Consider the following 26,575-nt stretch of genomic DNA (forward strand, 5'->3'; position numbering starts at 1 on the left):
CCTACGGCTCACGGTTCTGTAGGTCCAGTACAGTGTGTGCTAGAATATCATTGGCTGAAACTGAGGTGTCAGCGAGGCCGAGCCTTGTCTGGAGACTCTGGGAGAAATCACTTCCAGGTTGGCAGAACCCAGTGTCTTGTGGTCTTAGGGCTGAGGCCCATGTTTCCCACTGGCTGTCAGTCAGGGCCGCTCTCCATTTTACCTTTAAGCCTGTGATGGTGTGTTGAAGCCTTCTCATGCTTTGAATCTTTGATTTCCTCTCCTGCAACCAGCAGGAAAAAACACTCTGCTCTTAAAGGGCTTACATTATTAGGTCAGGCCCATCTGAATATTCTAATTTAAGGCCAACAGATTTGGGACTTGAGTTACACCTGAAAAATCCATTCACACCAGTCCCTAGATTATTGTTTTCTGAATAAGAAGAGGTATGTGTATTCCTAGGACCAGGAGTCTTGGAGGCCATCATAGAATTCTGCCTACTGCAGTCCCAGAGCAAAGAACTGGACCCCGATGCTTGGCAGCACCGTTAAGGCTATGAAAGGACAGGCTGGGTGATGTGGCCAAGTACACAGGATCATAGGAAGCCCTGCAAAGGGTCTCACGTGTTCTAGGCTTGGTTGTGAAACTAGTATGACAATATCCTCTCCCCAGTCCTGAAGCCACCATGTGGAACTAGACAGTGGACACCTGAGAAGTGACCAGTAGTAATCATGCTCTTGAAACTAGGTACTGTGTCAAAGCTTAGACATGCAGTCAGAAATTAAATCGAGTTATGTATGTTAATGACAGTGATATTTCTTGCACATCCACAAGATAGCAGTTGGAGACCTGATATATTTTTTCATTATTTAATGAATGAATGAACAAAGGAATAAAGGTAGTAATTAATAGTTTGCAGACGTTCACAAGAGCCACCGGCTCCTTGAATCAATTTCTTTCAGTAACAAAAAAAAAAAAAATGCATTAGGGCAGCTCTTCTTAAAATTGTGTTTGGAGAAAGGCTATTAAGTATTATATAAAAAATAATTCTTGGGGTGCCTGGGTGGCTCATTGGTTAAGCATTTGTCTCTTGCTTTTGGATGAGGTCAGGATCTCATGGCTCATGAGATCAAGTCCTTTATCCAGCTCTGTGCTGACATTGCAGAGCCTGCTTGGGATTTTTTTCTCTCTCCTCCTCTTCCTCTCCCTCCCCTGCTCACACATGTGCGCATGCTCTCTCTCTCTCTCAAAATCAATAAATAAACATTAAAAAATAATATTCTTTAATCAAGATAATTGGGAAAATGCTAGATCACAGTAGTAAACTGGTTTATTTCCTGAAGGATTTTTTTTAACATCCTTTAAAATGCCAATGTGCATTATTTTGAGTGGGATAGCATATGCATCATTTCCAGAATTTCTTCAATAACCCTTTTGATGCTGGGAATGCATCAGGAGGGATGGGTTGGAATGCTGCAGTAACAAAATTTAGTGGTTTGTAACAGCGTGCTTTATTTCTTACTCACTTTACATGACAGCTGCTTGGTGGCTGTAGCTCTTTTCAACATCTTTACTCTTGGATCAAGGCTAAAAGAGCAACTCCCACTCGGGCTATTGTAGGTCTCATGGAGGAGATAAAAGGAAAACTGCAGAACCTCATGAAGGTCTTGGGCTTTTTCTGTAAGTGGCACACGGCACTCCTGTGCCATTTCATTGGCTGAAGCAAGTCACGTGATATCAGTAGGACGAAGATATATAATGTTCATTTATAATACATAAATGTTCCCCCTACAGGGAACATTTGGTAATACTGGTTCTGTGTGGAATGTGGTTTGAAAACTCCACATTAGGAACACAGGACTTGAAAATCACTCTGGGTTTCGGGGAGCCTGTATTACATATGACAGAGGAAGAATCAGAACCACAGGGCAGTGCAAAAATTCACGTACAAATCTTGGATTGTATTCTAAATCTGTTTATGCTTTTCTTTCAATTTAAGAAAAACTAGAAACAAGAGAAAATGGTATAATTATCCAAAATTTCACTCCTTCAGTTTAATTGGACTGTCACCTGTCACTGCCCTACCATCCACTAAAGCCCCTTCATTAAAGGAACTTTTAATTTACACGCACACAACTTAGGCACTTATATGTCTAAGTTAAAACTCACACATGTATATATGTAACTCATATATATGCCTGATTAGCTAGTTATGTATCAATTATATAAAATCTCTGTAGTTTTAAATTCAAATAGTTATACACTGACAGCTAAAGAGTCCATGATCGAAATCTAACAAAATACCTTTATGGTGGTTTTAACTGATGCCCTTTCCAAAAGCCTGGAACTGACCCAGTGACTGCGTTTTGTGATATGTGTGGGTTTACTCTCTCCTGGGCCATAAGTTTTGAACAACTTAACTAGTAACACTTGCATTTTCATCTCTGCCCCAAATGTCTTTGATTCATAGACAGTGAGACTGACCTGGATTTGACTTTGCCTGAATGAAACTCGTCCTTGTTCTCAGCCATGTGTCATCAGAAGTAGAAATCTGGAGGTGGATGTGATCGATGTGCTGGCTCTTCGGAAATAATGCAGCTAGAGAGGCTACATACAAAAGATGTTGTATTTCAAGTCCCTTAAGTGGCTTTATGCAAAACAAGTCATGTTACACTGCCTAAAAGATGACAAACCCAGCAGCAGAGTGTTCACAAAACAATAAGCCATGCTCTTTCCTCCTCTACATGGTCTTTATCATAGTCGAATTAGCTTACATTATTTTGTTAGCTAAAACCTATAATAAAGATGTAAGAATCTCTCACTAACTTATAACTAGAAATCATAGCTAATCACCTTGAAACATCAGTGTTTCAAATTGATCTTATATAAAACTGACCAGAAAAATGGAATATGATACTTTCTTCTTCATCTAGGCTATTAAGAATATGCATTTTAGTTATAGCTTTGGATAAGTGTTATAAATTTCATTTCCAACTTTTCAAAACACCAGAGAACTAGAGGAAATTTAAAGAAAAAAGAAAAGGCCAGGGCTGTGTCAACAAAGACCACAAATACGAGCTAATGTGACTATAACAAATAGGCACTCCATGTTGGAGAGGAAATAGTATATATGTCATTGGCTTGTAAATATTTTGAATGGCAAGTTTTAAATTTCCTTTTATAAAACCAGCTTTAAGAGAATCTGAATATAGTTGCCTAAACCTTAAACTGATAGTAAAAGAAACGCCTACCTCCATCATCACCTCCAACCCCATTTATGCACAACAAATTTACAAAACAGTTATAAAGCATCCCTTTAACTTAACAGATAAAAAATTCACTATGAAGAGTTTTTGCAACTTCCAGACTATAAAAGGTCATTTTCCAAGAGCCTAAAAAAATTTCTGCCTGCTGAGAAGTAATGACCACATGTTTGGCCACACTCTTTCCCTGTGTCCTGACAGATGATGCTCTGATGCTCACTTAATACTCAGCTCAGAAAATCGAACAGGGGCTTCTCCATCTTCTGATCACAAATCCACACATCTGCTTTTATCCGTGCTTATGTACTGCGCTCTCCCCTTTGACAAGAAAAGGAATGTTGCTGCCCCTGTGAAGCATCTCCCCTCACTCTCTGGCACCCAGCGCCTTCACCTGTACAAGGAATTGCTTTTGCCATTTTTCTTCTTTCCTGCAGCCTCTATGTATTCTTCTCTGAATGGTTCCATCCAAACATGGACAGGCTCGTGGTTTTCAAGCTCAAAAAAATGAATGACAGTAGCAACTAAGACAAACTCTCTTAATCCCACAGCACCCCCTGTTTCTGACTCCCTGTTCTCCTCTTCACAGCAAAACTTGAAACATGAATCCGTTCACCATCTTCACACCCTCACTCCCTTTTCCTCTGGTCTGTTCTGTCTTTCTCCCTCCCCTCCACTGGCTGATCTTGCTAGGGCCACTGACAAGCTGTGTGGTGCCATTTCCAAGGGTCACAAATCTGCCCTCATGTTACCTGGACTCCCAGGAACTCTCAAAGGGGGGAACTCTCAAAACTCTCACTTTCTTTTGTCAGTGACCCCACACTTTAGTCATTCTCTTTCTACCTTCTGTCAGTTTCTCCTCTCTCTTTTATGTTCCTCTTCTTGGCCCAATCTCTAAGGTTTGAATGCCCCAGGATTCAGTCTTTCCTCTCTACATTTTCTACCTGGGCTTACATACTAGTTATGTGCTAATGAGTCAGGAGTCACCAGTTAGGACTTAAACTGCAAATAACCAAAAATCAAACTGCCCTAAGTAATAAAGGGGGGAGGGGCTCATTGGCTGACATGACTGAAAAGTCCAGAGGCAAGGTAGGCTTCATGGTTCAATGATGTCATCAGCGAACCAGTTTCTTTCTAATTCTCTGTCCTGCCTTCCATGTTATTAGCTTTATCCTCAAGCCAGTGTGTCCCTTATGTTGACAAAATAGCTATGGCAGTTCCAGACTTTACATCCACAAATCATGCTGTCCAAAATGAGAAACAGGATTGTTTCATAGTAGGTTTCTCAGTGCTCTCAGAAAGAGAAGAAACATTCTTTCTTAAAAGATCCCCCAAAATGTGGGGTGCCTGGGTGGCTCTGTCGGTTAAGCATCTGACTCTTGATTTTGACTCAGGTCATGATCTCACAGTCATGGGATCAAGCCCCACTCTCCTTCTACCTTTCCCTCCCTGCTTCCATTCATGCTCATGCTCTCTTGCTCTCTCTCTCTCTCTCTCTCTCTTTCTCTCTCTCAAAAAAAAAAAAAAAAAAAAAAAAAAGATTCTCCCAAAATGAAACCCTGCATTTGCCCAAATTTTTCACAGACCTACTTCAGATCTGATTCTTTTCCATAGGGTAATGCCATGTACAGGATGGCTTAAATCCAAATTTCCTGAATCAGTTACAATGTGAGAGAGGTATGCAAAAGGCCTCTATAAGCTAATTAATCCATTTCTTCTCCATCTATGTTGAACTTAGGCCAATTACATTAAGATATATGTCCCTTATTCTTAATTCTTTGTATAGCCTTGCAACTTTCCTGTACAAAATTTTCATATTCTACGTATTTGAAACCTCTATCCTGAAGGGGCTGCTGATTCTCTATTATTGTGCCTTGATTTTTATAACAATGTATCAATTGGAGAGGCTTGGAAAGAAATAGGATTTAATTCTATTTGGTTATGTTTTGTTTGAGATGTGAGAGTAAGATTGGACCAAATGGCCTTTGGATATAGGTCTGGAGCTTAATTTTACCAGTTTTTGTTGCTATCTATAGTAAGTGATAGGAATGACTGGATTTAGGAAGGTTTGTGCTTCTATCATGTAGACCTTTCTCTGTTTCTTTGCATCCTAGAAAGAATTTTTGGCTGATAAGTTTTATAACTAAAGTTAGAATCTTTTTGTGTATAAGCATTAATAGTGACTCCAAGAAATAATTGCCTATAAGGAGATGAATAGATTTTTTAAATATAATTTTTCTCAAAAAGTATACATCAGGGGCGCCTGGGTGGCGCAGTCGGTTAAGCATCCCACTTCAGCCAGGTCACGATCTCGCGGTCTGTGAGTTCGAGCCCCGCGTCGGGCTCTGGGCTGATGGCTCAGAGCCTGGAGCCTGTTTCCGATTCTGTGTCTCCCTCTCTCTCTGACCGTCCCCCGTTCATGCTCTGTCTCTCTCTGTCTCAAAAATAAATAAATGTTAAAAAAAAAAAGAAAAAAAAATACATCAGAAATTATAGTTCTTAAATTTAGACTTAAATACAGAACAAGTGTCTTCAAATTATCTTGAACTCAGAATGGAAGTATGAGTGTATTAATGGAGTGAATAAAGAACAAGAGTTGAGGGGCGCCTGGGTGGCTCAGTCGGTTAAGCGTCCGACTTTGGCTCATGTCATGATCTCGCAGTCTGTGAATTCGAGCCCCGCATCGGGCTCTGTGCTGACAGCTCAGAGCCTGGAGCCTGTTTCAGATTCTGTGTCTCCCTCTCTCTCTGACCCTCCCCCGTTCATGCTCTGTCTCTCCCTGTCTCAAAAATAAATAAACGTTAAAAAAAAAAATTAAAAAAAAAAAAAAAAGAACAAGAGTTGAATCCTGGGCATTTACATGGAAACTAGGTTAATTTTGTAGAGCTGCATTATGTTTTAATACTTCACATATTTGCCTTTTAAGAAATATGTACATAAATTCAGAAATCCATTGAGACATCTTGGACTGTTCAGAAACGGAGTAATTTACAGTCATATTACTTAAAATTTCTTGATTGCTAATCTACTTGGTGAAAAGTTAATCACATGACTGACTAGAAATCATTTTGGCTTACTGTATTTGAGGTAGGGTCACCTTAGAAAACAATCTTTATATTAACTAGAATTGAAATTACAACTAAACAGATGAAATGTGTTTTGAGTTCTTATCCAGAGAGTTTATAGATACTTTGAAGTAAACAAAATCTTAACAAAATTTTATAGTCAAGAAAGGAATAAGAAAAAAATATGGCTCTGACCCTTTGTGTTGTCTCTATGCTGAATTCTGAGTTGGGAGATTTATTCAGTCTTTCTTGTCTTTCTGGCAGAACTATCCCCAGATGGATAGCCTCCTATGGCAAATAGAGGTACCATAGCATTTGCACATTGAGGGTCTCCTAATTGATGGCTAAAGAGGGATTCATGAGAAGAATTTGGGCTGAGGGGAAATGGGAGTGGAGAGAGGAAAAGAGAGAAGGAGAGAAGCTCATAAAATGTAGACATAAACCACACTAGATGGGAAAAAATTATACCCTGTCCAAAGTTACATGATATCATTTTGTCTTCTTTTTCCCTGCCAAGGAGAGATCTCACGTACATAATATAGGCCACTGGTGACTGTACAAGGGTGTGGAATTGGAAAAGAAGAGGGTACCAGATATTGTGATATGCCGGGAGCCCCAAGGCCTCATAATCCACACTTTGATGTTAGTTTCCTATTTTTGTTTTAAAAGGAGAAAAGAACTGTGATTATTCCATTAAAACATGAGTGGAGTTCATCTTTTATTTTGTGCGGAGATACAGAGAAAGGAATGTCTTTGGGTTATTTTGGAAGTAGATTGACAGTTGGGGTAACAGCAAAAAAACAAAAACAAAAAAACACAAGAAGTTCTCTGAAGTTTTTTCTTTTGAGTAACTGAATGGATGTTGGATGCTACTGACCTAGAAAAACGGTTAGGAAATAGGATTGGGGATGAGGATTGAAAATGGAGAGTTCTAATTTGGCCATGTTGACTTTGCAGTGTCTTCAGTAGTCCAAGTGAATTGCAGACATCACAAGTTCCATTGCTGCACTTAGAATGACCTATTCCTCTTTCACTGGGATGACACCCCCATCCACCCTGTCTCCCGAGGGTAAAGCCTGAATGTCATCAGAGACCAGGCCTTCCCTTCCCCTGCCAGCCATCACTAAGCTCTGCATTTCACCACCTTATTATATCTGAACTTCATGTCCAGCCCCACCTCTATGATCCAGTTCCCACTACTCTGTGCCTCTTCCAGTCATTAGGACCAAAAGAGTATTGTGTGTAACTGTAGCTGGGTGGTACCCATCATCACTTAAGACACAACTCAACAGATGATACAGATTTGGTGATCTGGAGTATTGTGCATTTTGTAAGTTTCTTTTAAGTCTTTCCTTTTTGTATCTTCCTCAGGCACCCTAGTGCCAGCACTGCTCTCTGTATATTACAGTAATAATTAGGTGTTATCTGCCTTGCTGACATTTAGTTTCCTTGACCAGGAAAATGGGAAATGACAATAGGTAATGTTACCAGGGCGCCCACCACATTCTGGTTGACCAGAGCTCCAGTTAAGGCATCCAGACTGGTTCCAAAGTCTGAAAAATGTCAGCATCACCCCGTTCAGCCCAGAGTTTCCAGGTGTGTCCAGCTCAAGAGCTCCAGCTGAACCTAGTATTTCCTTGTCTCTTTCAAGTTATAAAGCAAGAAGGAGGGAAGGAAAAGAGGAAGAGAGAGGAGAAGAAAAAAAGCTGTGTGTCTGTCATCTCGTGTCCACCCTCTCAAACATTATCATCATTCTAATATAGTGAATGCCAGAGTCTGCTGTATATATAACCAGTGTTGCTTATGGAATACAAAGAGAAGAGTGATCATAAGTGATTAAAAATTGTTTCAATTTCTTCAGAAAAAGTTCTTGGGATGGGAGGTTCTGCCTTGGTATTGACGGGAGAAACAGAGATACCAGGCATGGCGGAAAGGAAGACAGAAATTATTCTAATTAGGGAAAATGGGGTAAAACCCGTCAGTTTAGAGGCAGCTCGTGAGGAAGTATGCATCAAGAGATGGGGACATACTCATGAGACTGGTGTCGGCATTTAGCGGAGGTTAGTAGAGCCCATGTGCAGGAATCCGAATTTCATGCCTGAGGCAACAGAGAAATTCTCAGAGCAAATTTGACCAATTATCTGCAACCCCACTGCAGCAGCCATGGTTAGAAGCACACTTCCCTTCTGTTTTCCAGACCCCACCTCCATAAGAAGTTAATTTGTGTTGCACAACCCAGTCTTCTGGCTTAGACAGAAACATTTCAGTTTTTTTATAAATTACCAAAAATATTTATAGCTTGACTAAGCTAATTTAAAACACATAGCAGAAGCATGCCGTGCCTTACGCTCTCTGGGCTGCAGCTGTGGGAGCGGCCCCACGCCTCTCAGCCAGGGGTGGCTCCATCAGTGGGGACACCGTTAGCAGCACTCTGCATTCCTCAGGAACACTGCATAGATTACATAGGACCTCTTTGCTCACTAGGTAACTAACTGGCATGGATGCAACCGTTTCCTGTCACATCTCCTTCAGAACCTAAACTTTCGAGGCATTGGAGACTTGAGTAAGACTCTGCGCTGGTCTCAGGGTGAGGTATTTTGTGTCCTGACCCAGCAAAATATTTTACAATCTGTTTCCTAATCCTGGAAAAGCTGAGTCTTACCCTTGTATAAGTCTAAAATGTGCCCTAAAAAATGAAAGCAATTAAATAAAACAATGGGGAAAAGATTTCCTTTCTTCTGCTGAGAAGATTCAACATTTTCCCCCGGGGCCACACCCAGCCCCGCTATCAGGAGTCTCCACTGAGTAAAGGCGGCCAAGCGTGCCCCGAGCACCTGAACCAGACACCAGACATTCTGCACCTTCCCCCTCGTCCTTAAGTGGAAGCACTGATTATTCTTAGCTTCTGTAATATTAAGAGACACACCAAAAGTTCTCCAATCTCCATAAAACATAAAGTTGATCAGTTATAAGTATACCGGACAGACTCTTATTTTTCTGATTAAACTAGTAACGCTTCCTCTGGAAAAACTGTTTGTCCTATATTAGGGCACGGAAGGAGAAATAATTTTTTTTTATTTTTGCTCCAAAATGTACACGGAGAAAAGGAAAATGGAAGAAGGGACGGGAGGGGAGGCCACTAGGAAGTGGGAATGACCACCAGCCACTTTTGTGCTGAAAACGAAGCAGATATTGGTTTCAACAGTGCATTCGATACATATATGCCTCCTGATAAAAGCAAAGGGAACAAAATTGCAAAGGCCAACATTATCATTGCTGTAAAGCGATATGCAAATTGTGGTCTTAAAATAACCCCAGGAGAGGCCTGGGCTTCACCCACACGAAGGCGACCTCTTTGCTAGGCTGCTCTTATTGTTTATACTAATCTCTGGTAAAGTGAGCGTGGAGTTTCTATGAAGCGCAGTGTTGTGATTCATGACATTAAACAGATGAGAAAGGGCCCTCTCCAGAAATGAGCCTCTCGGCTGAGGCTGGGCAGAAAATAGCCTGAAATGAGTCACACCACATAAGACGGTACAAAAGATGATTCACTGGGTCCCAAGGAAAATAAATAGGAGTGAATGGCTAGTGTACCCAGGGAAACCCAGTCTCAGCGGGCAGAATTTATTGGTCTGCCTCACATTGAGCCCAGTCACTGAGGCTGGTGGGATGAGGTGCTGGCACTGAAAACGTGAAGGGTGGCAGTGAGGGGACAGCTGTTTTTGAGGTGGCAGCGCCACAGCGGCCACTTGCTTTCAGTTAAGGATCTTTGTGGCTGAGCGATACATCTGCCCTAAATGCTGTGAAGTATATGACGTGAAATGGTTTATCCAGAAGGCTGCACAGCTGGCATCGGATAAAACATTTGGAATCATTTTAGATGTACATTACCTAGAGGCAGCATTCCCTCCCCAGTGCTAAATTTAAACCATTCCTGTCATTTCAGACTCTCTAATGAAATCTGTTTCTCATACGATGTCTGTCTTGGAAATAGCATGCAACTCCGCACCATAAAATGGAAGAGAATTTGAAACCTACAAATCACCCATTCTTCTACCTTCCTCTCCCATGCGCATGCTTGTGTGCGCGCGCACACACACACACACACACACACACACCCCTACCTCTCTCTTTTAATAATTTCACAACAGTAAAAGGGATGCATGGAAGTGATAAAGATGAGCTCCCCAGGATGGCGGAAGGAGAAGGAGGAGGTGACTGATGCCTGCCAATAACTCTCAAACAGCGGCACTGAATGACTCATGCAAAGGCCCAGAGGGATCATCGGTTCCCTCAGTCGCCCTTTAGAAGAGAGACAGAAAACGTGATATTATAAATGTTCCCACAGAATCACAGCTTTACTGGATCCAAGAGAACCACAGGCTTACGCTGCTGCTCACTATGCTGTGGGGTAAATAAGCTGATGTGCCCTACATAACTAGAAACCCAGCAGAAAACATTCAACACACACACGGTTCAATATCCAATGGGAAAGTTTATGTAATCCGATTGAGTCTATCCTATTCTATTCTTGAATATTAAAGTAAGTTTTAAAACTTTCCAATATTTCCTCAATTTAAAGGCAAAATCAATATGTGAATGTTAATGTCCTTATCTCAACTGTAGATTCCAAAACCATTTTAAGAAAATTAAAAACCAACTTTAAGCAGAACCCAGAAAGAGTTCCACTTTGAAGCCCAAACACAAATGCTCTTTGCTATTCATAAAGAGGGGGACTTGCTCACATCACTGATGATTAAAACACACAGTCATAGGAACACCACATCTTTAAGTTTTCCCATATGTCTTGGTTTTGCATGATGATGATGCTACTGCTTACCATAGTTCTTCACCTCATCTGGAATTAGTTAGCCAAGGAATTGGATGCTATTGCAAGGGGGCCAGGAAAGATGCCTAGGATCCTGTCCAATGTGTAGCAGTGCTCATAAATGTCTGTAAGTGTAAAAAAAAGGGGTTGGCAAGCCTTGTTTTGTCTGAATAACCTCCCTCCCTTCAGTGTGGCTCAGAGAGAGGTTTCTATGGCCCTCTCTCAAGCCGAGCAGACAGGCAGGATACCAGCAGCCCTTATCAACAACGGTTCATGAAGAACTGGAAAAAGTCTTTGTAGGATGCCAAGGCAGTAGATCCTCTGAACACTACCTTAGAGTCCAAACAATCTGGGTTTCTGGATCTCTTGAATTTTCAGGTTTTTCTATCAAAGCAGTTGGCCAAACCTGTTGTGGCCACCATGCATTGTGACATTACATTGCTCAAATAGTTAATGTAGCTGAAAGCGTCCACTCGACATTTCAAGGCATGTGCATAAAGCCACTGGGGAAGAAAGTGGTTCTCCATAGGAAGTCCTTAAGTCTGACGTCAAACATCACTTCAGGTGTGAGAATGTCCTCTTGTTAAGCCATATAATCAATAATTCTAGCCTTAATTAATGCAAGGAAAACCACCTGCCATCTTCACTACCGCAGCTAAGAGCTTTAGCCTTCCTGAGGTTCTACCATGTTTTTTCATCCATATTAAGTATTGCTGAAACACCCAGTCCCCTCACACATTTCTTGATGTGGGACTTGCCATCAAAAGTATAAAAGTCAATCCATTATTGACAAGTAGTGTATATCAGTGTATACTGATGAATGCAAATTACTTTTGTATCACTTATCATATTACCTTGTGATGAAAGATCTGTGAACTCACAAGATCAATTGCAAAGTCATCTACAGAAAATATCTGCCTCTATTGTGACCAGATGATATTGCTATATTATCAAGCCAAAATATCCTATACTGGCTCTGTCCTACAAATTGGACTGCTAATTATAAATACCTTCTGGATGGAGTCAGCCCAAAGTAAAAGTTACCTCAGTGAAGGTATGTTAATGAAGGTCAGTTCATTCCCACTTGTTACTAAAATCTTTACTCAGTGCTCAGAACAAAGTTTGATCAATTGTCTATTGACTTTCAGAATGCACACAGAATCCATATTTTCTCTTTGATTAAAACATGCAGTGATTAGCAGAGCAATATATACATACTCAGTCACTTAAATCTTTTTTGAAAGTATCACAAGATGCTTCAGAGCCAAGAGTCATGAAAGCAAGACAAATTGTCAAACATAAACCAAAGCACAATTCTTAGGCATGTTCCTTTTCTAAGGAATTCCTTTTCTAATAGCAGTTTATAATACTGGCTGTCCCTTCAGGGTTTCCAGTGTTCCTGGTCAAGGCTGAGCTGTGCTTTCTACAGAGTAATCAGGGTAACCTAACGGCCACTGCCAATGTGTAAGGGGGACTCTGAGCTATTCCCTAGGGCATAGGTCCAGAATTCCATGTTCTGTTTTCCCAAGCAGCGAATAGCCTATTTTAGAACAGAAAATGAAAGGTGATTCCTACTTATGTCAAAGAAGCTCAAAGAGCTTTGTGTTTTTTAAAAAATTAACTTTGATGGCAACCCACTGAGATAAGGATCAGGTGTCAACCAGATTCTAATTGGGAGATAGCAATCGTAGGCAGGGAAGGGCATGGTATGCCAACAAGCAGGCTAGAGTATAGCCAAACATTGGGGGTTAAAAGTCTGTACTTGGCTTCCTGCCGAAGTATCACTTCATGCTTTCATGCCACACATTTTATTCAATATGTGAAGCTAAATTCAGAATCATCTTCTTGTTAGTGTACGAAACTTCTGATAATTGAAGCCCTGACCATTAGAGCCAGTACTGTCTTTGTTAAATATAGCCATTGTTATGTTTGGTACTACTTGGAATTATATTCTGATGGAAAAATCTGTATAAAATAAATACCAAATTTAAGTCATTAGGGCTAGTAAGCAAGTTATTTTATCACCAAAACTATTATTCACAATTTCTTCAATTTTTTTTTATTCCGTATGTTCTATTAAATTGAGAGCATGCATTTAAATAGTATCCTGCACTAATCAGAGGTTTTGAAGCCCTTATTCAGTAGCCAGTGTAAAATAATTGACTATTGAATTGATTTTTTAAAATGTGTTCTGTGCAGATCCAGGCATCCTTAATACCTTTAGAAACCAAATTAGGTCCTAAGAAAGCATTTGAAGTGTGTGCCCGGTACTCAACATTTCTAACATTAAAATAGGATTAAGTTACATCTGTATAGGGGCATAAAGAGCATGGAGGTAGTTCTATATAAAACATTCTTCTCAAGAATGGGGTGGAAAGGCAGGGGCTCTGAATAAGACATCAGCATTTACTCACATGACCATTCACAATGGGAACAAGAACTCAGCCTATTGGTGTAGTCCCATTATACTGGGGTGTAGGGATAGAAGAAAAAAACAGAAAATAACTTGCCTTTTGCCTATCTTGGAAAGTGAATAGGAGTGCTGTTCAGTCAGGGAATTTTAAGCCTCAATACTTAAATGTATTGACATAGCTTTGGGGGCGGGGAAAGGGGATTACATTGAGGTTATTTTAAAAGTTCTTCCTGGGACGCCTGGGTGGCTCAGCCGGTTAAGCGTCTGACTTCGGCTCAGGTCATGATCTCACGGTCTGTGAGTTCGAGCCCCACGTCGGGCTCTGTGCTGATAGCTCAGAGCCTGGTGCCCATTTCAGATTCTGTGTCTCCCTCTCTCTCTGTCCCTCCCCTGTTCATGCTCTGTCTCTGTCTCAAAAATAAATAAACGTTAAAAAAATTAAAAAAAAATAAAATAAAAAAAAATAAAAGTTCTTCCTTCTGTTCAAAGAAAAAAGCAGGGACAGTGTCCATAAAGTACATTGCCATTCAGAACCACCACCACAACCACCCCACCACCCCCGCAAAGAAACAGAATGACTTCAGTCACCATATGTGGTTTGATTCCATCTAAGTATAACCTTAACAACTCTTGCTAATCAGTGTTCTAGTTCTATAAAAAGAAGTATAGTACTTTGCAGTCATTTCCTAATTAAAACCATGTGCAAGAAATGCAATGGTAAAGGAAAGGAGGTCAAATGTAGAATTCCTTGGATGAGGAAGGTGCCTATTTTCTCTTTATGCTTTGACCTTTGCTTGATTTCCACTGTCTACATTCTCTAGCTCCTCACCATGATGTCCCTTGAGAGCTCAGGCCTGTCCTAGTTCCAGAAGTCTTTCAACAGTCTGTGCACTTTACCTGCCTCTGAATCCAACACCGTTGGATTTGGTGATGAGTCATACCGCCAGCACAAAGACCCACTGGCTCAGATTCCCCCGTTGCCAAAACTCCCAAGGTTTGTCTAAACCCCACTTTGCCCATTCCCTTCTCCAGTTTGGCCTCATTTTCAGGATTGTGTCTCTGCCCAGGTTTCCCTCTATTTTTTGGCAGTTAGTTGCCCTGTCTAGTAGACTCTTTACCCTCAGAGACAAGCACTACATCCTGAGCCTGAGTTAATGGAAATTGAGCCCTGATGGTTCTCACCAACCCATAGCTCTTGCCTCCTGTCCTCTTAACCAAATAGGGGAAGATCATCTGGGATCATGACTTTTGTTTGCTGACTCCTAGATCCCAAGTTCTCAGTTTCTGTGTCACTATTTACTCACTTAGCTGGAGGATTGTGCAACTTTTCTCCAAGATGGTGAAGATAATCCCTCCTATCCTGTGTGCACTTTTTTTTTTAACTTGCATTTTGAAATAATTATAGGCTGACAGCAAGTTGCAAAAATGGTACAGAGTCCCATGTAGGCTTCAACCAACTTCCTAAAATGGTGGTATCAAATATATAGCTAGGGGTGCCTTGGTGGCTTAGTTGGTTAAGCGCCAGACTTCGGCTCAGGGCATGACCTCGCGGTTCGTGGGTGTGAGCCCCACGTCGGGTTCTGGGCTGACAGAGCCTGGAGCCTGCTTCAGATTCTGTGTCTCCATCCCTCTCTCTCTCTCTCTCTCTCTGCCCCTTCTTGGCTCGCTCTCTCTCTCTCTCTCTCTCTCTCTCAAAAATAAACATTAAAAAAATTAAAAAATACATGGCTATGGCTTATTGGACAATATATAGTGATCTAGCACACTATCAAAACCAGGAAATTGACATTAGTATATTGCTAACTAAAAACCTTTACATCATTTTTTTTAAAATTTTTTTTTAATGTTTATTTATTTTTGAGACAGAGAGAGACAGAGCATGAACGGGGAGGGGCAGAGAGAGAGGGAGACACAGAATCCGAAACAGGCTCCGGGCTCTGAGCTGTCAGCACAGAGCCCGACGCGGGGCTCAAACTCACGGACCGTGAGATCATGACCTGGGCCGAAGTCGGACGCTCAACCGACTGAGCCACCCAGGCACCCCAAGACCTTTACATCATTTTTAAACCTTTATTTATTTGTGTGTGCATACATTTCTATGCAATGTTATACCATGTATAGATTTGTGTAACAACCACCACAATCAAGATACAGAACTATTCTAACACCACAAAAGAACTCCTTCAGGCTGTCTCATTGTATCTGTGCTCATCCTCTCCCAGTCACACCATCAACTCTAGTCTCTGTTCTTTGCCAACCACTAATTTGTTCTCCATCTATATACTTTTCTCATTTGAGAATGTTATATAAATGAAATCTTACAGTATGTAATCTTTCAAGATTACATACTTTTTTCACTAAGCATAAGATCCTTGTCTATCCCGGCTGTTGCTTATATCAACAGTTCATTCCTTTTATTGTAGTATAGCATTGTTTGGATGTACAAGTTTGTTCAATTGAATGTGGGATAAGGAGGGATTATGGCTGCCATCTTGGAGACAGGTTACATAATTCTGCAGCTAACTGCATAAATACTGGCACAAAGACTGAGAACTTTTCACACACATGTAGGAGACTGGGTTTGAAGATTTAAGTTGCTTCCAGTATTTTGCTATTATAATTAAAGTTACTATGAATATTTGTATACAGGTTTTGTGTGAACATAAGTTTTCATTTCTCTAGGATAAATGCCCAAAAGTGCAACTGGTGGGTCATATCTTAAGTGCATGTTTAGTTTTACAAGAAACTGCTAAACTATCTTCCAGAGTGGCTGAACCATTTTTACATGTACAACCAGCAAATGAGACCCAGTTTCTTCATATCCTACCAGACTAGTAATTGGCATTATCACTAGTTTTCATTTTAGCTGTTGTAGTAGGCGTATAATGATCTCTCACTGTGGGTTTAATTGGCACTTTTCTAATGGTTGATGCTGTTGAATGTAGTTTCATGTGCTTATTTGCCATTTGCATCTTCTGTATGGTGAAAAATCTGTTTCTATCTTTTGCATATTTTATAATTCTTTTTTTAGATGTGGTTCCTTATTTTAGATATAGTCTGTAGCTTGTTTTTCATCCTCTTAAGGTCTTTCATAGCACAGAAGTTTTAAAATATGTGAATTTTTTTTAAATGAATCATGCTTTTGATGTCCTAGAACTTTACACTTACAGGAGAAACTAAGAACATATATTTGCATGTGCTTGAATCTGCGTAAAGGGGCTGAAAAAACACCTAATCTAATGAAAATGTGGGGCATCTGAAAGCAGGAACCAGAGGATGGGGGAGAGGTAGATGTGACTTTTCATCTTTTTATATTCAAGTTTTTAACAATATAAATATATTAATTTTAAAAATGGAGCATGGGGGTGCCTGGGTTGTTCAGTCAGTTAAGCATCCCACTTCAACTCAGGTAATGATCTTGTGGTTTGTGAGTTCGAGCCCCATATTGAGCTCCTTGCTGGCGTGCAAAGCCTACTTTGGATCCTCACTCTCTCCTCTTCCTTTGCCCCTCCCCTGCTCACACTTTTCTCTAACTGGAGTTAGATCAGTTTTTTTTTAATGTTTATTTTTGAGAGAGAGAGAAAAGGGGGAGGGGCTTAGAGAGAGGGAGACACAGAATCTGAAGCAGGCTCTAGGCTCTGAGCTGTCAGTACAGAGCCAGACAGGGGGCTGGAACTCATGAGCCACCAGATCATTACCTGAGCTGAAGTCGGACACTTAATTGACTGAGCCACCCAGTCACCCCTTCTTTCTTTCCTTTCTTTTTCTTTCTTTCCTTTCTTTTTCTTTCTTTCCTCTTTCCCTTTCCCCCTTCCTCTCCCCCTCCCTCCCTCTCTTTCCTTTTCCTTTCCTTTCCCTTTCCTTTCGTTCTTTCCGATCAGTTTCAATACTGGCTCCACAGATTAGTTAGAGCTTGGGAAGGTTATTTTAGGTTTGTCATTTATAAAATTAAATGTAAAAATAGACATAGTATCAGCCGTTTTTATGAAGATTAAAGAAGATTATGTGAAAATTAATAGTGAACTAATTATGGATTGAATTATGAATCATAAACCAAAGTAAACTTTATATTTTAATAAAAATAGTTCAAATTTTTTTCTGTTGCTTCGTAGTTATCTTTGGTGACATACTGCTCAGTTTTTCTAGGCTTTGTACTTTCTGAGAAATTACAGTGGCTGTTTGTGGATTCTGCTCCTCTAATGTTTTGATATGTAAGAATTTTTTATTTGTGCTTATAAGATATATTCTTTGTGCTTATAATAAGCTATATTCTTTACATGAACTAGCAATCTCTAGTAGCAATTATTCTTAATGTATCAGTGAAAACCCAGGGCTCAGAGAGGTAAAGTGCCTTGGTGGTTTGTCTAATTCCAGAGCTTTGTATTTAATTTTGATGCCAGTGTAATCCAGAATATTCTCCATAGAACTCCAATTCCTTAGGGGTATTGCTCAAAAAAAAAAAAATAATAATAATAAATAATAATAACAATAATAATAAAGTTCACTGGTTAAATGAATTTAGTATAAATCTTAAAATAAAGCATGTTGGAAAGGGCCCTTCTTGTGAGTCTGCAATGCAGAATCTGAGGAATACTATAGTCTTGAACCCAGCATTTCCCAAATTAAGTTTACCACAGGGGTTTTAAGAAATACATAGCACTATTAGAATCACTCAGAATTAGCATTCTATTGAAACATTTTAGGGAGCCCTGCATTTAGCATATATTCTGCCCTATTTTCAAATACTTGATATTTCTGTAAACTAATTCTAATATAGCTTCACAAGAACTCCAGATAGTTCATTTACATGGCATTATAGCATCTTACTGATGAAAGTAATCCTGTGGCAAACTTAATAAATATGCTTTAGATTTATGAAAACCCCAGAGGAGTAGCAAGTTTTACACCAACAACTCTGAGAACAAATGGTGTTAAAGAGAACATAAATCTCCTTTCTGATAAGCCTGCAACTTTTCACCTTGAATCGTGTACTATCCTGAAAAGTTGAAGATAAGGTCGTGTTGTGGGGGCTGTATCTAACTAATGCAAAATAATTGTTTAACATACATACAAAGAATCAAATCTCAGTCACAACCTTTAATTCTAGTACTTTTTACCTATCTCTTCTTATATAAAGCTCTTAGAAACATAAAACATTACATTATTTTCTGCCACCTTCAGCTCAAATGTCACTCCCTATATAGAAGAGAATGTACTTGCTAGTCCGTGTCCTTGAATTTTACCTTCTATGCAGTAGCTATTAAATATGCTCGGTGATGAGTGTGATGTTGATGGTGAAGGCTTTAGATACATAGTTATGGACATGTATCTAACATAAAATAATGCTAAATGGCTCTTTTTCTAAAAGTTTTTCATGTCTAATGATTGCAAAATGAGTCAAACACACTATTCTATTTTATTGCTTATTAGACTAGTCACTGCTACGTTATTCTTCTTAAAAGGTAAAAGAAAATTCATCTTTTCATTTCAGCCTACTGTTATTTCCATTTCACTGGGATTGGAAATAAAAGGAATACTAGAGTTCTAAAACTTGCATGTTTTTCTATTTTTATTGATAAATGCAGTTAGTAATTTGTTTCAAAAACTTTAGATTTTTTTAAAGAAATGTTAGAAACAATAGAGGATTTAAATGAAACCAGTGACATAGGTAACAAATAGAACTTTAGAGATAAATAGCTATAAACTAATTTTCTCTAAAAAATTAATTGAAATTAAAATAACAGTAAGTTTTAGGGGCTCCTGGATGGCTCAATCGGTTAAGAGGCCAACTCTTGATTTCAGCTGAAGTCATGATCTCATGGTTCATGGGATTGGGCCCCACGTCAGGCTCTATGCTGTCAGCACAGAGCCTTCTTGGAATTCTCTCCCTCTCTTTCTTGTCCCTCCCTCACTCGTGCTCTCTCTTTCTCCAAATAAACTTTAAAAATAAAATGACAATGTTTTATATCCTCTAAATATTATGGAAGGAATGAAGAATTGAGTTACAGTGACAGAATAATTATTTTTAATAGAACCATCTGTAATTTCTACCAATAGAATACTTCAAAAACGTTTAAAGTAAGACATTCAATAGTGTCAGGCATAAGTTGTTATGAATTGAACTTAATTATGCTTTTATTTTCTATCTTATTAAATGACTTTTTTCAGTGAGGGTGGATATTACTACTTCCTCTTTGTCATAAAGTATACAAAATATACTTTTGTAATATTCCAGAACATGTTCCACAGAATTTTAAGACTTACTCATTAAAGTTATACACTATATTGGAGCAAAATTTAGCTTGATTTGATGTTTATGACTTGATGTAAAAAATTTTTTTATTTTGCCTTCTAATTTTAAACTTGCTTATTTGGCACACAATAAAATGAAAACAGAAAAATAAAACTGATGAATGTACTTTGTGTAATTCTGTTTAAACATTTATCCTTGTTTAAACATTATCCACCTACCAACTGTAGGTATGTTCAAACAGAATGCAAAAAACCCTCACCCTTCCAATTCTTAAGCTAAAAATTTTGATACAATTCACAACTAAAAATTAAAAAAAAAAAAATTTTTTTTAACGTTTATTTTTGAGACAGAGAGAGACACAGCATGAACGGGGGAGGGGCAGAGAGAGAGGGAGACACAGAATCGGAAGCAAGCTCCAGGCTCTGAGCCATCAGCCCAGAGCCCGACGCGGGGCTCGAACTCGTGGACCGTGAGATTGTGACCTGAGCTGAAGTCGGACGCTTAACTGACTGAGCCACCCAGGCGCCCCCCCTTTTTTTTTCTTTAATTTTTTTTAACGTTTATTTATTTTTGAGACAGAGAGAGACACAGCATAAAATTCTAAACTAATATGCCATCTGTTTCTATGAATCTGAAAGATAGTGCTTCATTTGGAGACTTTTATTAAACATTAAAATTTGGACTTTTGAACTCCTGGTCACCTGCAAAAAAGCTCTAATTTCTAATTTTAGAACACTTTTAAGATTCACTTGTTCTTAAAACACAAACTTCAAAATGATTCCAAAGAAGAATCTTAGCCTGAAATGGTACACAAAACTGAAACCAATTTTTAAAATGCTTAGCTTTAATAGAAACCAACCCCAGGTACTGATAAACTTTACCCGATTTTGTTAACTTCCTGCTTTATTTAGAGTTACTTTCTTTACCGACTCATATACCATATAGGAACACCCAACAATTAATATGTTTATTAGAAAAGGGTCTAATAAACCGACTGGGTGGGCCAGTCGGTTAAGCGTCTGACTCTTGAACTCAGGTCATGATCTCGCAGTTTGTGGGTTGGAGTCCCATGCTGGGCACTGCGCTGGCAGCGAGGAGCCTGCTTGGGATTCTCTCTCCCTCCTCTCTCTCTGCCCCTCCACCGCTATCTCTCCTTCAAAATAAATAAATTTAAAAAGAAAGAGAAAAGGGTCTATTCAAATATGCTTATCTACTGCTGTAACTTTATGGTATATTTTGGTAATTTATCAGAATACACAGTTATCTCTATATCATTTATACATCACAGTAGGATTCAAAAGTCTTTAACAAGTCTAAAAAATAGGGCTATGAAACAATTTTTAATATATGCAAATAATCTAAATGCTTATATTCCATCACAGATTTTTGTCTTAAAATATTTGATAGCTATAGCAAATGAAGATGGAGGCTTTATACTTGTCCATCTTTGGAGACTGGGGCTTATTTTATGAAGGAAACTTGGCTGAATAATTAGAGCTTTCATATTAACCAGGTTCAGTGTACTTGTTTTACGGTCTCAGATTTTAAGATCAAACACAAGTTAAATCAGTATTTATACTGAGCAAGAATTGTCTTTCTTTTCTATAAAGCTATCTACTTACTGTAGTTTTTAGTTTATAGTTAATTTTATAATTTTTAAATTATTGTAAAATAATTAGAAAAGCTTATAAGTCAATCCCTGCTAAAAAAGACTTGTACCAAAATAGTTGCTCTCTGACCCCAGCTCAAAGGCGATCATGTTCAGCTCTTTCAACCTATTTATTTCAATGAGTTTTTAAACCACTTTATTGAGATGACTAACATGTGAAAAGCTTTACATATTTAATGTATACAACTTGATAAGTCTGGTAATAAGTGTATACCTGTGAAACCATCACCACCTTTACCACCTTCAAGGTCATAGACATATCCATTACCTCCCAAAGTTTCCTCCTTCCCTCTTTAGCAGCAGCAGCAGTAGTCATTGTCATCGTTGTAGTGTGTGTGTGTGGGGGGGGGGGGGGTGCAGTAACAGAAGATCTACTGTCTTGGCAAATTTTAAGTATAAGATCACTACTGTTTGCTATAGGTGGTATGCAGTAAAGTAGGTCTCCAGAACTTTTGTATACTGTATACAAAATGTTCTGGGCTAACTAGGAAAGGTACCCACACACAAAATCAGGAAGTAAGACCATGCTTTGTGGACTGCAACATAGGGGTGACTAGTAGGACTGATGAGCTGATGAGATACTATTGTGAGGTAAGCCTGATGATACTGAATTGGCTTGGGCCACAATAACAAAGCACTGTGCTGAAGTCTGCTAAAAGCTGAAGTTGTCAGTTAATCCGTGGTTCCTGAAACTCCTCAGTATAGATAACCAAATCTACTCTGAGAAATGAGAAAATTCTAAAAAACTCAGGATACGTGTGTTGGACCCAAAAGAGGTCAAACTGGAACCAGGCAAAGAGGAAAATCTGCAAGAACTAGAGCTTTTCTGTAGTTCCAGTCAAGTAATAAGTGGAGGCCATTCTGCTTTAAGTTTGATGGGATTCATACACATTTTGTCATCTTATACTGAGATTCAGTCTTAAGGATAACCCCTGGTTTGATCAAAGGTGAAGCTTGTATTTGCTTCTTTTTCTTGTTATTCAGAGGTGATTTTCAAGAGGAGGCTGAAGATGTCTTTTCTCTGTCATCTTAAAACTGGAAGTCCTACTGCACACTAAATTGTGCCTTGAAAGTGTAAGTAAAAACAACTTACACCGCTTCCAAATCTTTCTTTTATCATTTCATATGCACATGAAAGGATTGCAGGTTCCCTTAATATTTTAGCCTAACTTTAAAAGAATACTATATATATATTTGCCATCTATTTCAAATGCCGTCTATTTTAAAAGGAGTGTATTTATAGGATTTTATTTAGGAGCTCCAAATGCATCCTAAACCAAGCTCCATATCTAAAGAAGTTTGTAAATATTTTGAAAAATACTTGTATTATATAAACTCATATTCACAACTTAAAAATGTATCCAGTTCTGGGGCACCAGGGTGGCTCAGTCTGTTAAGCATCTGACTCTTTCGGCTCAGGTCATGATCTCATGGTGGTGAGATTGAGTCCCATGTGGCGCTCTGCACTGGGTATGGAGCCTGCTTAAGATTCTCTCTTAAAGAAAAAAAAATGTATCCAGTTCATATGCACATAATTAGTGTATAAAAGACACATAAAGGGAGAGCTTATAGCACAAATACCTGATTACTTAGGAAATGATCTGTCTTGGATATCTGAAAATGAGTTTGGCCTTGTAATTTTTCCCCACACAGTTTCAGTATATACCATTTAACTTTTATTTTCTAACAGAGAATGTAACTAGGAAAAATTTTCTCATTGAGGTATAATTGACTTATGTTAGTTTCAGGTGTACAACATAATAATTCATTATTTGCATATATTGCAAAATTATCACTGCAGTAGGTCTAGTTAATATCCATCACCATGTATCATTGCAAACTTTTTTTCTACACACAGTATGTGTGTGTGAACCACAATTTTTTAGTCATTCATCCATCAATGGACATGGGCTATTTCCATATTTTGGCTACTATAAAAATTCTATAAAAGATTTTTATTTTTCATTTTGTTAATGTGATATATCACATTGTTTTACAGATATTGAACCATCCCTGTAATAAGTCCCACATGATCATGGCACATGATCCTTTTAATGTATTGTCAAATATGACTTGCTAGTATTTTGTTGAAGGTTTTGTATCAATGTTCACTGGGGATATAGGCCTGTAATTTTAGGTTTTTTGTGTGTGGTATCCTTGCTGGTTTTGGTATTAGGGTGATGCTGACCTTGTAAAATGAGTTTGGAAGTGGTCCCTCTTATTTTTCAGAAGAGTTTGATAAGGACTACTATTAATTCTCCCTTAAATGTTTGGTAGAATTCACCAGTAAAGCTGTCTGGTCCTGGAGTTTTGTTTGTTGGGAGGTTTTTTGTTTTAATTTTTGAAAAAGAGTGTGAGCAGGGGAGGGCCACAGAGAGAGGGAGACACAATATCTGAAGCAGGCTCTGAACTGTCAGCACAGAGCCCAACGTGGGCTGGAACTCACCAACCTCGAGATCATAACCTGAGCTGAAGTCGGACGCTTACCCAACTGAGACACCCAGGCTCCCCTGTTGGGAGGTTCTTGATTGCCAATTCAATCTCCTGAATAATCAGTTTGTTCAGATTATCTATTTATGAGTCAGTCTTACATGTTTCTAGGTATTTATCCATGTCTTACAGGCTTTCCAAATTGTTGGTATGTGTAACTTAGGTGATCCTTTGTATTTTTGTGGTATTAGTTATAATGTCTCCTCTAATTTTGTGTGCTTTTTCCCTTGCGAAGTCTTGTTAAAGGTTTGTCATATTTATCTTTTCAAAAATCAGCTTACTCTCATTGATATTTTCAATGGTCTTTTTAGTTTCTATTTCATTTATTTCCATTCCGATCTTTCTTTGCTACTACTAATTTTGGACTTCATTTGTTCTTTCTCTAAGTGTTGAGGGGTAAAGTTAGGTTGTTTGGAATTTTTTCCTTGTTTCTTGATATAGGCATTTATTGCTATGAACTTTAATCTGAGAACTGCCTTCGCTGCATCCTCTAAGTTTTATTATGTTGTATTACTATCATTTTCCCCAAGGTATTTTTTGATTTCTTTTGACTTTTTTGACCCATTGGTTGTTCAGTAGCATATTGTTTAATCTCCACATATTTCTGAATTTTCTAGCTTTCTTTCTGTGATTGACTTCTAGTTTATACCATTTTGGTCAGAAACAATGCTTGATATGATTTCAATCTTCTTAAATTTATTAAGACTTGCTTAGTGGCCTAACATGATCTATCCTGGAAAATGTTCCATGTACACTTGAGAAAAATGTATATTCTGTTGTTTCTGGATGGAATGCTCAGTATATCTTATTTTTTTAACGGTTATTCATTTTTGAGAGACAGACTGCATGAGCGGGGGAGGGGCTGAGGAGGAGAGAGAGAGAGAGAGAGAGAGAGAGAGAATCTGAAGCAGGCTTCAGGCTCTGAGCTGTCAGCACAGAACCAGACACGGGGCTTGAACCCATGAACTGTGAGATCATGACCTGAGCCGAAGTTGGGTGCTTAACCAACTAAGCCACCCCTGGAATGTTTAGTATATTAACTGTTAAGTCCATTGGTTTAACATGCCATTTAAGGCCATTATTTCTTTGATTTCCTGTCTGGATGATCTTTGGAAAAACTTTTATTTTCTTTATGGCAAGTTATAATTAGGACTAGTGAGTGGATTTTAGGGCACTTAAGAAAATTCAAAATCTTTTTTTTAAAGTATACTAAATATTTGAAATTAAAAGGGAATTGTAAGCAATTTACACATATTCCCCTCTTGCTATCAATTAGTAAAAAGCCCTCCATTTGGTGATAAACAAAATTTAAGCTTTTAAGTTTCTATAGCAAGTATGTTTGCCACTCTCTTCCAGTTACCAGCCTTCTTTGTACTACGAAAAATAACGCTATAGATTATCAAGCCAAGCATATCTTCCCTTTTCTTTCACCTCAAAATGGCCCCTATACTGTGGTTTTTTTTAAACTTTGGCATGCATCAGCATCCCCTGGAAAGCCTGTTAAAACACAGATTGCAGGGTTCCACTCCAAGTTTCAGATTCAGTAGAACTGGAGTAGAGCTCAATAATTTGCATTTCTTGCAAGTTCCCAGTTTTGATACTGCCGATCTGGAGATCAAACTGAGAACCACTGCCCTATGATTATACTAAAATTTCCCCCTCAGTTTAAGAGAAAAATAAATAACATTTCTATCCAATAAATTTTACTTTGTACTCAATTCCCTCTTCATCTCCATTCTGCAATTATTTCCTCTACCCCCAGCATCTCCAATCTCTGTATGCACTGACTTCTTCCTTTTGCCTTCTTGATGAGTAGAGCTCTGTTTTTAAAAACACTAAACAAGTGCGCCATCTACCATTTTTCTCATGCATTTACTTATCCACTGCCAAATTTCTAGATAATATATCCTTGCACCAAAACCTCTACATGCTTTTCATTACTGAATCATCTCTGAATTAAGAGTCCCAACAGGTAGCATTGTCAACTTGGGCAAATTATTAATAAACTATAAAAGTATGGGCAGGATGTAGAAAAACTACAATGCATGCTGTAGTAACGTGAGCTATAATCAATCAGAGATGGTCCTTTGGAGTTCCTAAATCTGAATCAGTAACAGGAAACAACACCTCCCAGAATTTGGAGAGAGACTGCCCCATTGGAGCAAGCTGCCTCATGGCAGCTATGACATTCTGGTGAGGAGCGTAACCCATAGCAACACCATGGAGGTGGAGACAGGAAAAAAAAAATAAAGGTTCATTCTCTTTCCTCTTGTCAATATGCCAATATTATATTGGTGCTCCAAACTGCCTAAAGTTATCAAAATCCAGAAGGAAAATGAGCTGGTTGATAAAGTTCTAGACTTCAACCTCGTAAGACAGAATAGTAGAGAGAAGAACAGAGAATGGATCTGAGGTGCAAATAGATAATATCCAGCACGGTCCAAACCTTTTGATCTTCACCTATTCTTGTCCTTTATTTAACAATTTCATTCTTCAACATAGAAAACAAAGTTCTGTAAACTGCCATTTCATAAGATGTTGGTATCAATTCAGTCATATTCTTCTCATTAACACATGGAATAATCTCCAAGATTCTACATGTGTTAGATGATAAAATA

The 26,575-nt window shown here is 38.7% G+C and overlaps 1 long non-coding RNA gene across 1 annotated transcript; it reads right to left on the reverse strand.

The window, feature by feature from the left end:
- Window positions 1–1,471: 1,471 nt before the first annotated feature.
- Window positions 1,472–23,279, reverse strand: LOC122489730. The gene is made up of 3 exons (XR_006298985.1): window positions 21,736–23,279; window positions 2,464–2,586; window positions 1,472–1,868 (listed from the first exon to the last, which is right to left on the reverse strand). It is a non-coding gene; the product is annotated as an uncharacterized LOC122489730 (long non-coding RNA).
- Between the last annotated feature and the right edge of the window lie 3,296 nt (window positions 23,280–26,575).

This window comes from Prionailurus bengalensis, chromosome B2 (genome assembly GCF_016509475.1).
Source record: "Prionailurus bengalensis isolate Pbe53 chromosome B2, Fcat_Pben_1.1_paternal_pri, whole genome shotgun sequence".
NCBI classification, from domain to species: domain Eukaryota; kingdom Metazoa; phylum Chordata; class Mammalia; order Carnivora; family Felidae; genus Prionailurus; species Prionailurus bengalensis.